Source organism: Puma concolor, chromosome B3, assembly GCF_028749965.1.
Source record: "Puma concolor isolate L17-30 chromosome B3, mPumCon1.1.hap2, whole genome shotgun sequence".
NCBI classification, from domain to species: Eukaryota; Metazoa; Chordata; class Mammalia; order Carnivora; family Felidae; genus Puma; species Puma concolor.
The window spans coordinates 147700895-147711147 of NC_141672.1; the positions used below are offsets into that span (position 1 = coordinate 147700895).

Sequence of the window (10253 nt, forward strand, 5' to 3'; positions counted from 1 at the left end):
AGGAAACCCTCACGCATGGTGGGCGGGAGCAAGAGTTGGTGTGGAGTTCTCAAAAAAATTAAAACAAGAATTATCATAGGATCTTACAATTCCATTACTGGGTATTTAGCCCAAAGCAAAGAGAGACATTAATTCAAGAAGACACATGCACCCGATGTTTGGGCAGCACGGTTTACGACGGCCGGGATGTGGAGACAGCCCAAGTGCCCGTCAGCTGATGAATGGATAAAGAAGACGTGGTGTGTATATACATACAGAAAATATTATTTAGCCAAAAAAAAATGGCATCTGGCCATTGGCACCAATGTGCATGGAGCCAGATGTGTCAAATTTTTGAATCGGTACGATGCACAGCAGGAACGAACACAACACTGTATGTTGACTATACTTCTATCTACAAATGCACACACGCACACACACGAAAGAAACAAAAAGCTCAAGTGAAGGCCATGATGCCCACAAGCGGAGATTTTCCTCTGTTTCTTCCGGGTGCCACGCGACGTTAGAAGCCAGCTAATATTAGCTCTGACTGTGGTGATTGAAATGCACGTATCCCGTTACTACGTTAAGCACGCGTTGAACGAACGACACACAACACTTGGCTTGTTTCTTTGCTGAGGCTGATGGGAACGGCGTTTCAGGGCAGAGTGGGGACACCCACCTGTCGCTTTGAGATACTGATTTCAAGACCTTTGGACGGCTACCCAAAAGTGCGGGCTGGATTACACAATTCTTTTCCAAGTTTTGGGGGGGGGAAACTCCGTACTTTCTTCATAGTGGCCGTAGCTGTTTGTACCTCACTCACAGCGAAAGTTTTCCTTTTTACCCTCATTTTCTCCAACACACTTTGTGTCCCAATTATTGATAATAGGCATATCTACAGGGGCGAGGTGATACCCCAAAGTGGTTTTGATGTGCATTTCCCTCACGACCAGTGGTGTTGACGATCTTTTCAAATATCTGGCCATTGTATATGTGTGTGTGTGTGTGTGTGTGTATAAGAAAAATGTCTATTTAGTTGCTGTATCCATTTTTATTTAGCTTGTTGTTACTCTTATTCTTTGCTTTGAGTAGTGTGAGTTTCTTGCCATATTTATATTCACCCTTTGTCGTAGAACTACGGTTCACAGAAATGATCTCCTGTTCCAAAAGACATTTTTTATTTTGTGGGTTGCTTCCTTGGCAGAAAATTTTAGGTTGAAGGTAGTCCCTACCTGTTTGTTTAAAAAAAAAAAAAAGAATTTACATTCTAGAAAGTTCCCAAGGCTAGTCCCAGGACCCCGCTTGGAGAGGCACGCTGTGACACAGGGCTGGCCGTGCACTGGAGTCACTCTGGAGCAGCCCCGAGGCCCATGAGCCGGTCATCTCTGCAGGTGGGACAGGTAGAATTCCAGGGCAGCCGGGTTGAGATCCGCTGCTGTGAACACACACGCTCACACGCGAGCAGGCGGGAAGTCTCATTCCTGTGTCATAGCTGCGGCAGGTGCGGGTCAGAGAGACTCGGGTCCGGCGGCTCAGACGTGGGGGGCTTGAGGCTGGCATCCAGATTTCCGCTTGTCCTACGTCTTTCCTTCCACACCGCACACAGCCCAAGCCTCACGGCCGCCAACTCGGGGTGGGGGGAGGGGTGGCCCTGAGACCTGGAGGCGACTGTGGTGACCGGTGGGGGCTGTGGCAGGAGAGCCAGTGAAGGGTAGGTGAATAAGCCAGCCTGTGGTGTGCTCTTTTGGCAAAAGGATTACTGTGAGCTGATTTTTTTTAAGAAACAAGGCGACACCGGAGAATCTCTGGAAACAAAGGAGAAGAAATTTACATTTGTAAGGGCGTTCCGGTCGGTTGGTACCTGGAGAGGAAGGGGCCCCAGAATCTCCAGTAACCCTTTACCGGGAGGAGGCCCAGACCCCATCTGCATGACAAACTCGGGGCCCCTCCCCGCGACCCCTGTAACGGCCCCTCCCCCTCCCACCTTCAGCTGACGATGGCATTTGTAGCGGTGGCTCGGGCCACCCGGGGAGTTTCCCTCCGTTTCCCGGTTTCTCCCACTTTCCCTGGTTTCTCCCACGTGCACATGAGGCAGACATGCGATTACATTTCTGTGATTTTTCTCTGGTTCATCTGTCTTTTATAACATGGATCTCAGCCACAGAACGCAAAGGGTAGAGGGGGGATTCCTCCTCCCGCCCTAGAAGGACGCAGCCCCACGCCTCCCCCTGGGACCTGACAGGTGGGCCAAGCTGGGGGAGGGGGGGCTGCAGAGGTGGGGCAGGCAGCTGTCCACCCCACTGTCTCCCTACACGTTGGGCTCATCGAGGTACTCGGTGCCATTAGGGTCTCTGAAAACTTCTGGACCCGCTTGTCCTGCACATAGTTAGAGTCCAATAGTGGCTCCGTCTCCCTCTCTGGCTGTGACCCACCTTGTCACGAAGCAAGATGGAACCCACAGAGAGAGAACCTTCGCTCTTCTGAGAACCTGGGGGAGGCTCAGGCGGGTGCAGTCCTGCTGGCCGCAGAGACAGTGTGGACGTCCTGACACCAGAAACTGCCCCGGCTCCTTTGCCATAAGCCCAACACGGGGCCTCGCTTCCTGAGGACCAAACGCACGAAGAGAGATTGGAGCCACTTAAGAACACAGCCCTTTAACTTTGGAGGTGAGACGGAGAGTGGATAGACCAGGGCAGGACTGCACCTCGGAAGCACATGAGGTTCTACCGAGACCTGGTCCCCACCCGAGAAATTAGCATGATGATTTAATTGGTTGTAGCCTGGGCATCAGGACTTTAAGCTTCCCTTTAGAAACATCTTTTTGGGGCCCCTGGGTGGCTTAGTCGGTTAAGGTTCTGATTCTCGATTTCCGCCCAGAGTGCACACACATATACGCCTACATCTACTTAATACACATGCATTTATACCACGGGCCTATGCTATTTATTTTTAGTCTGTATTTTTTTTCCTTATCCAGTAACATTATTCCACAGACATTTTTATGCGGTAGGTACTCATTGACAGGATTACTTTAATGTAGTACTTAGACATTTTAAATGTACGATTTAGACATCTACGCGCCTAAAAAGTACTTCGTGGTGTGGATTTACAATAATTTCCTTAACGTCATTCTCCCGTTAGATAGATGGGTTACTTTGCTCTCTTCGCTACCGTAAACGACACTCTCATACACAACTTGTTACGTAATTGTTGTGTGCCTACCAGTATTATTTCCTGAGAATCCATGGTTATCGTCTGATAACTTTGCCGCACGAACGAAAACCAGTATTGCAATATCGATGTTTTGTTCCTTTTTTTAAAAAGTATCGGTGGACTTGAGGGGCGCCTGGGGGGCTCGGTCGGTTGAGCGTCCGACTTCGGCTCAGGTCATCATCTCACTGTTCGTGTGTTCGAGCCCCGCGTCGGGCTCTGTGCTGACGGCTCGGAGCCTGGAACCTGCTTCCGATTCTGTGTCTCCCTCTCTCTCTCTCTGTTCCTCCCCTTCTCGCATTCTGTCTCTGTCTCTCTGTCTCTCTGTCTCCCTCTCACTATCTCTCAAAAATGAATAAACATTTAAAAAAATATGCCAGGTAGACATAAAGGGTCCCAGGAAATAGACCCTTCATTCTACCAGGAGTAAAAAGAGGTACAGGCTTTTTCCCCCCTTAATTAAGATATAATTCACAGAGCCCCACACTCACCCCCTTAAAGTATACCGTACAGCGGGTTTTAGTATACTCACAAAGTCACGGCCCATCACTACCATCCGATTCCAGATTCCAGAACATCTGCGTGCTTCCAGAAACACCGCCAATGCCCAGTATCGGTCCCCCTCCATGGCACCCCCCCCCCACAACCTGCACAACCACAAATCTACCTCCTGTCCCTGTGGCTTTGCATGTCCTGGACGCCGCATATTTGGAACCAATAACATGCAGCCTTCTGTGCATGGGCCAAACCGTATTCCATTGTAAGGATATAACACTTTTTGTCTATTCATTTATTAGTTGATGGGCATCTGGGTTGTGTCTACTAATTGGCTATTATGAATAATGCCGTTATGAACGTTCACGTGCAAGTTTTTGTGTTAAAAACAAGGTTTCGTGTGAGTACATGTTTTCCATTCTCTTGGGTATATACGCAGTCATGTGATGTTACTGAGTCATGTGATACCTCTGTGTTTCACCCTTTGAGGAACTGTCCACCTGTTTTCTAAAGTGGCTGCACCATTTTATTATTTTTTTAAATGTTGATTTATTTTTGAAGGAGACAGAGAGAAAGAGAGAGAAAGAGAGAGAGAGACAGAACGTGAGTGGGAGAAGGGGCAGGGAGAGAGGGAGACACAGACTCCGAAGCAGGCTCCAGGCTCCGAGCTGCCAGCACAGAGCCCGACGCGGGGCTTGAACTCACGAGCTGTGAGATCATGACCTGAACCGAAGTCAAATGTTTAACCGACTGAGCCACCCAGGTGCCCCAGGCTGCACCAGTTTATACCCCCACAGCAGCATATAACAGTTACAATTTTTCCACATGTTTACCAACACTTATTACTATCTGTCTTCTTGATCATAGCCATCCAAATTCCAATGGCAGTGTATTGATTAAATCATTGATTAAATCCATCCATAAAACGGATACGATAAAATCATTTAAGGGGCGCCTGGCTGGCTCAGTTGGGAAAGCATGTGACTGACTCTTAATCGCAGGGTCATGAGTTCAAGCCCCACACTGGGTGTGGAGCTTATTTAAAAAAAAATTATTCTGGGGAAGACTAATGATATGAAAATATATAGTTGGAAAAAATATATAGGCTATGCAACATCACATTCCTAATTTTATTAAAAACGTATATGGGGCGCCTGGGTGGCTTGGTCGGTTAAGCATCTGACTTCGGCTCAGGTCATGATCTCACGGCCCGTGAGTTCGAGCCCCGCGTCGGGCTGTGTGCTGACAGCTCAGAGCCTGGAGCCTGTTTCAGATCCTGTGTCTCCCTCTCTTTCTGCCCCTCCCCTGTTCATGCTCTGTCTCTCTCTGTCTCAAAAAATAAATAAACGTTAAAAAAAAATTTTTAAAATGTATATATACACGGCAAAAAGTCCATAAAGTTGCATACCAGAAGGCTAAATGGATAATTTTTTGCTGTTGTTAACAGCTTTTTTGAGATACAAATCATATACTACAAAATTCATCTATTTAAAATATGCACTTCAATGATATTAGTATATTTGCAGCTGTGAAACCATTTGTACCTCAATTTCTTCTTAATTTTTTTCTAGCGTTTATTTATTTTTGAGACAGAGAGAGACAGAGAATGAGCAGGGAAGGGGCAGAGAATAGTACAATCAATTTTAGAATATTTTCATCACCCCCAAAAGAACCCCTGTACCAATTTGCAATCAGTCTTCATTTTCCACCTGTTCATTTTCCGCCCCCTGCCCTAGGCAACCAGGTCAGCTTTGTCTCTCCAGATCTGTCTATGCTGGACACGTCATAACACGGAATCAAACAATATGTGGTCTTTTCTGTCTGGTTTCTTTCACTTAGAGTAATGCTCTCCAGGTTCAGAGATGTTGTAGCTTGAGTCAGGACTTCTGTATTCCTCTCATGACTGAATAGTTTTACATTGTATAGACATACCACATAATCGTATTTATTCATTCATCTGTTGGTGAAAATTTGGGTTACTTCCACTTTCGGCTGGTGTGAATAATACGGCTATGAAGAGTCATGTACAAGTCTTTGTATGGATATATGATGCATTCCTCTTGGGTGGATTCCAGGCTGGGTCGTGCGGTAACTCAGTGTCTTTCAGAAACTGCCAGACTGTTTTCCTCAGTGTCTACACCAACCAGCAGTGCATGGGGGTTTGGTTTTAGCTGTTACATGTGGTCTTTGATCCGTGCTAACTTTTGGATCTGGTGTGAGGTAGGGGTCCAGTTTTTCCTTTTTCATGTGGCTATCCAGATGCCTGGCACCATTTGTCGCAAGACGATTCATTCCCCATTGGGTGGTCTTGGCTCTTGGAGCTCTTGTGGGAAACCAGTTGGCTGTAAGTGCAACGGTTTATTTCCAGACTCTCAGTTCTATCCTGTTGATCTACGTGTCTATCCATAGACCGGTACCACACTGGTTTCTTCATTAATACAGTTTCACAGTAAGCTTAAAACTGGAAAGTCTGAGCTTTCCAATTCTATTCTTCTTAAAAATGTTTGGGGTGCCTGGGTGGCTCAATCAGTGAAGCATCCAACTTTTGATTTCCGTTCAGGTCACGATCTCACAGCTGGTGAGTTCGAGCCCCGCGTCGGGCCCTGTGCTGACAGCTCGGAGCCTGGAACCTGCTTCCGATTCTGTGTCTCCCTCTCTCTCTGCCCCTCCCCTGCTCATGCTCTGTCTCTCTCTCTCTCCAAAATAAATAAACATTTAAATAAATACATAAACAAATACTTAAAAATGTTTGGCTATGCTGAGTCATTACATTTCCATAAAAAATTTTATAATTGGCTTGTCGATTTCTGCAAAGAATTTGACCGAGATTTTGAAAAGCATTGCATCGAATCTGTAGATCAATTTGAGATCAATCTGTACTGCCATTCTAACACTTAGTAAGTCTTCTGGCTCGTGAACATGAAATGCCTTTGATTTATTTAGGTCTTCTGTACTTTTTTTAGGTCTTCTGTGCTTTCTTTATTTAGATCTTCGGTACTTTCTTTAGGTCTTCTATACTTTCTTCGCACAATTTTTTATGGTTTTTGGGGTATCAGTTTGTACTTCTTTTGTTAATGGATAATTTTTCTTGTGATAAAATACACATAACATTAAACTTACCACCTTATCCATTTTTAAGTGCTCAGCTCAGGGGCATTAAATGCATTCCCCGGGCTGTTCATTCATCTCCAGAACTTCACTTTCCCAAAGTGAAACTCTGTGCCCATTAAACAATAACAACCATCCCGCTTTCTGTCTCTATTCATTCCAGTAGGCTTGTTACCTCATAGAAGTGAAATCGCACAGTATTTTTCTTCTTACGGTTAGCTCATTTCATTAGCATAACGCCCTCAGAGTTCATCCATGTTGTAGCAGGTGTCAGAATTCATTCCTTTTTAAGGTTGAATAATATCCCATTGCGTGCATACGGCATGTGTATCCATTCGCCTGTGTGTGGACACTTGGGTTGTTCTCACTTAAAAAAAAGATGTTTATTTATTTATCTTGAGCGAGAGAGAGACCATGAGAGAGCATGAGCAGGGGGAGGTCAGAGAGAGAAAGAGAGAGAGAGTCCCAAGCAGGCTCCGTGCTCAGTGCAGAGCCTGACACGGGGTTCGATCCCACGACCCTCGTCATGACCTGAGCTGAAATCAAGAGTCAGACACTCAACCAACTCAGCCACCCAGGCGCCCCTGTTTTAACTTTTGGACTATTGTGAATAATGCTGCTATGAGCATGGGTGTGCGAATACCTGTTTGTGTCCCCGGTTTCGATTCTTCCGGATATATACCTAGAAGCAGAATTTCTGGATCATATGGTAGTTCTGTGTGTAATTGCTTGAGGAATGGATCGTTTTAACTTGTTATTGCCTATTTGCTTTCATGCTTTTTGATATTTATCATATAATCAATGAAACATTTTTAAGAGCCAGTTATGTGTTGTAAACGGACGTCTGTCTAGAAGCCCTTCAACGTTTCCCATAATCTGTGAACTGATGCGTATTTACAGTGGAACCAATGTATGGTTCATGCAGTCACTTCGCCGACACCTTGGAAGCTCGTCTCATTCCTTCCTCCGACTTGTGGGTCAGAACGTGGTTGACACAAGTACTCTGGGATTTTCGTCTGAGCAGTCAGACTTGCCTCGCACGTACTCTACACCCCTCACCCACCTTTGTGCCGCAGCGCTCAGGAGATTTATACCCATTCCTGGGTCTGGAACGGGGAAGGAGAGTTTGTTGACCTGCTGGCTAGTGACCCCAACTGTGTGGTCTTCCTTTTCCCAAGCATCACAAAAAGCGGGGAAAAAATGAGTTCAACCAAGCCACTTTGACAAACAGACCAACACGCAAACTGGAACGAGAGCCCTGGGACTTTCCTAAGACAAACAAAGGATTTGAAAGAAATAACAATATTTAGCAGAACTCAAAACTCCACACTTCCAGATCAAGAAAAACAACTTGCTGCAAACAACTTAAAATAATATTTAAAAGCAGCTCTGGTTTTTACAACAACTCTATCATAACACCAAAAGTTACTTAGACTGAGTCTGAGAAATGCTTGTAAGATTGGAAAATACCTGTTTTTAGCTCAAAGATGAGCTACTGTGTCCTCAGGCGATCCAGCTTAATGGCCTGTTCCAACTCCTGGTTCATACCAGCTTCCCCAAGTGCCCAGCTTCCCATGAAACTGCTATTGTCCCTAAACCTTCGCGTCTTTCCTTAATCATGTGTCCTCCACTAGGGAATTAATTTTCAGGCATTTTCCCTTTTGCAGTCACGAGTCAAAGCTCAAGACAATTGTCAAATATTCCTCTCGTGCAAGCCAAGCCTTCCAAGGAGTGACAGCACAGAATCGAGACGTACACGGACGTGACGAGCAATTAATGTCGGGCTTGGTGTGGCCATGGGCAGAGGAGTGGGGCTTCCGAGGAAGAAACCATGCAGAGACAGGATTGAGTCATCAAGGATTTACATTCTGGACGGCCCAAAAAGTCTGTGGCTGCTTTCTTGCCTCAGAGGAAGAGTAGGGTTGTGTCACAAACTGTACGGGTCCCAAAGCCTGAAATATTTACTCTCTGGCCTTTGTCAGCTCTGTTTTGAGTTCTTTTTCACAAAGCCCAGCAGCAGCAGAAGAGAAAGTAGCAGGTGAAGGAAGAAACAAGCCATGACCACACCTCCAAGATGGGGAGCCTAGCCTTGCCGGCTAGGAGTGGGGATTGGAGATCACTGGTTAGGTCCGGCCACTGTGTTTCCACGAGGGACGCTCTGGATGCAGTGACAGGACGGGGCCGACCCAGTGACCGTCCCCACCGGACCTGCACTGTAACTTCTTGCCCCGTGTGGGCCCTTCTTCCTCACTCTGTGTCTCTGTAGTTATTCCTTAGTCTCGAGGGGAGGGAACTTTCTCGATTCAGCTCCATGTGAGAAAAGCTTAGCAGACGGAGAGTTTGGATGTTGGTTCAAGGAGGACCTTCCGTGGAGAAGCAGCGGTGATGGGTGCCACGTACGTGCTCACGGTCAGTCCTCTGTCTACATTCAGCTCCCGGGCCGGCCTGCTGTCTCTTCCCAGGGCTCCGTCCCGTGTCCCGGTGCAGCCCAGGGTGGGGGGATTGTCTTCAGACACTTCGAAGGCCGTCTTGTAGAGGGCGGTTCTGTGGGGCCCCGGGGCTCAAAACCGGCACTGTTAGGTAGAGCAATGGTAACTTTGGACTCGACACGGAGAAGACGTTGCCCACGGCTTTTCCTGAGCCGAGCTGAAACACGCTTCCTTGGAGGCAAGGAGGGTTCTGCGTGAGCAGGAATGCTGCTGGTAGTGAGGGAGGCGCCTGTGATGCTAGACCTCTGGATGCTAGAATTCTGTGACTCAGAGAACTCGTGGGTCAAGTGGCAGCGGGGTCAGGGGATCAGACACCACACGCGGTAGCCAAGAGCGTGGGCTTTGAAGTCCAAGCTGAACCAAGTTCCGATCTCCGCTCCGTCACTCAGTGGTTATTTGGTAGAGCTGGGATGGGGTTCAGCTTCTACATCCGTAAAATGTGGATTCCGACCATGACCTCACTGGGACATGGCGACGGACGGATGCATTACAGCACGGCGTCAACAGTTAGCTGTCGAACACCGCGAGAAACCTCATTGCCTTTGTACCAAGCGAGTCCCAAACTCGGTAGGAAGAATGCTCTCTCTCTTTTTTTTTTTTTTAACTTCCTCAATTTCAAAGCCATGTGAGGGCAGGAAACAGAGGAAATGAAGAAATCCACAAAAGAATTCTCTGGGATTCCATATCAGCCTTCAGGCAGGGGAGGTGACTGTCCCGTGTGTGTGTGTGTCTTCCTGGGGCCAGTGACATCAATGTGCACTTCATCAGGACCTTTGCTTCAGACTGGGCTGCTGAATTTCTCCCCGGGACTCAAAGTGCTTGGGCGAGGAGGAACGACGCTCGTCAGTTGCCAGATTGGCAATATGTTACAGATGATGGTTGGCAGGGATCTGGGAATCAGAGAACATCACGTTAATTTGTTTTTCTATTTTTCCCAAATGTTTTACAAAACCATTAATCAAGAAACCC

At 46.9% G+C, this 10253-nt stretch overlaps 1 long non-coding RNA gene across 1 annotated transcript; it reads right to left on the minus strand.

Annotated features, from left to right (window-relative positions):
• Positions 1-1143: 1143 nt before the first annotated feature.
• Positions 1144-9778, minus strand: LOC147580508 (uncharacterized). The gene is made up of 2 exons (XR_015251953.1): positions 8266-9778; positions 1144-1787 (listed from the first exon to the last, which is right to left on the minus strand). It is a non-coding gene; the product is annotated as an uncharacterized LOC147580508 (long non-coding RNA).
• Between the last annotated feature and the right edge of the window lie 475 nt (positions 9779-10253).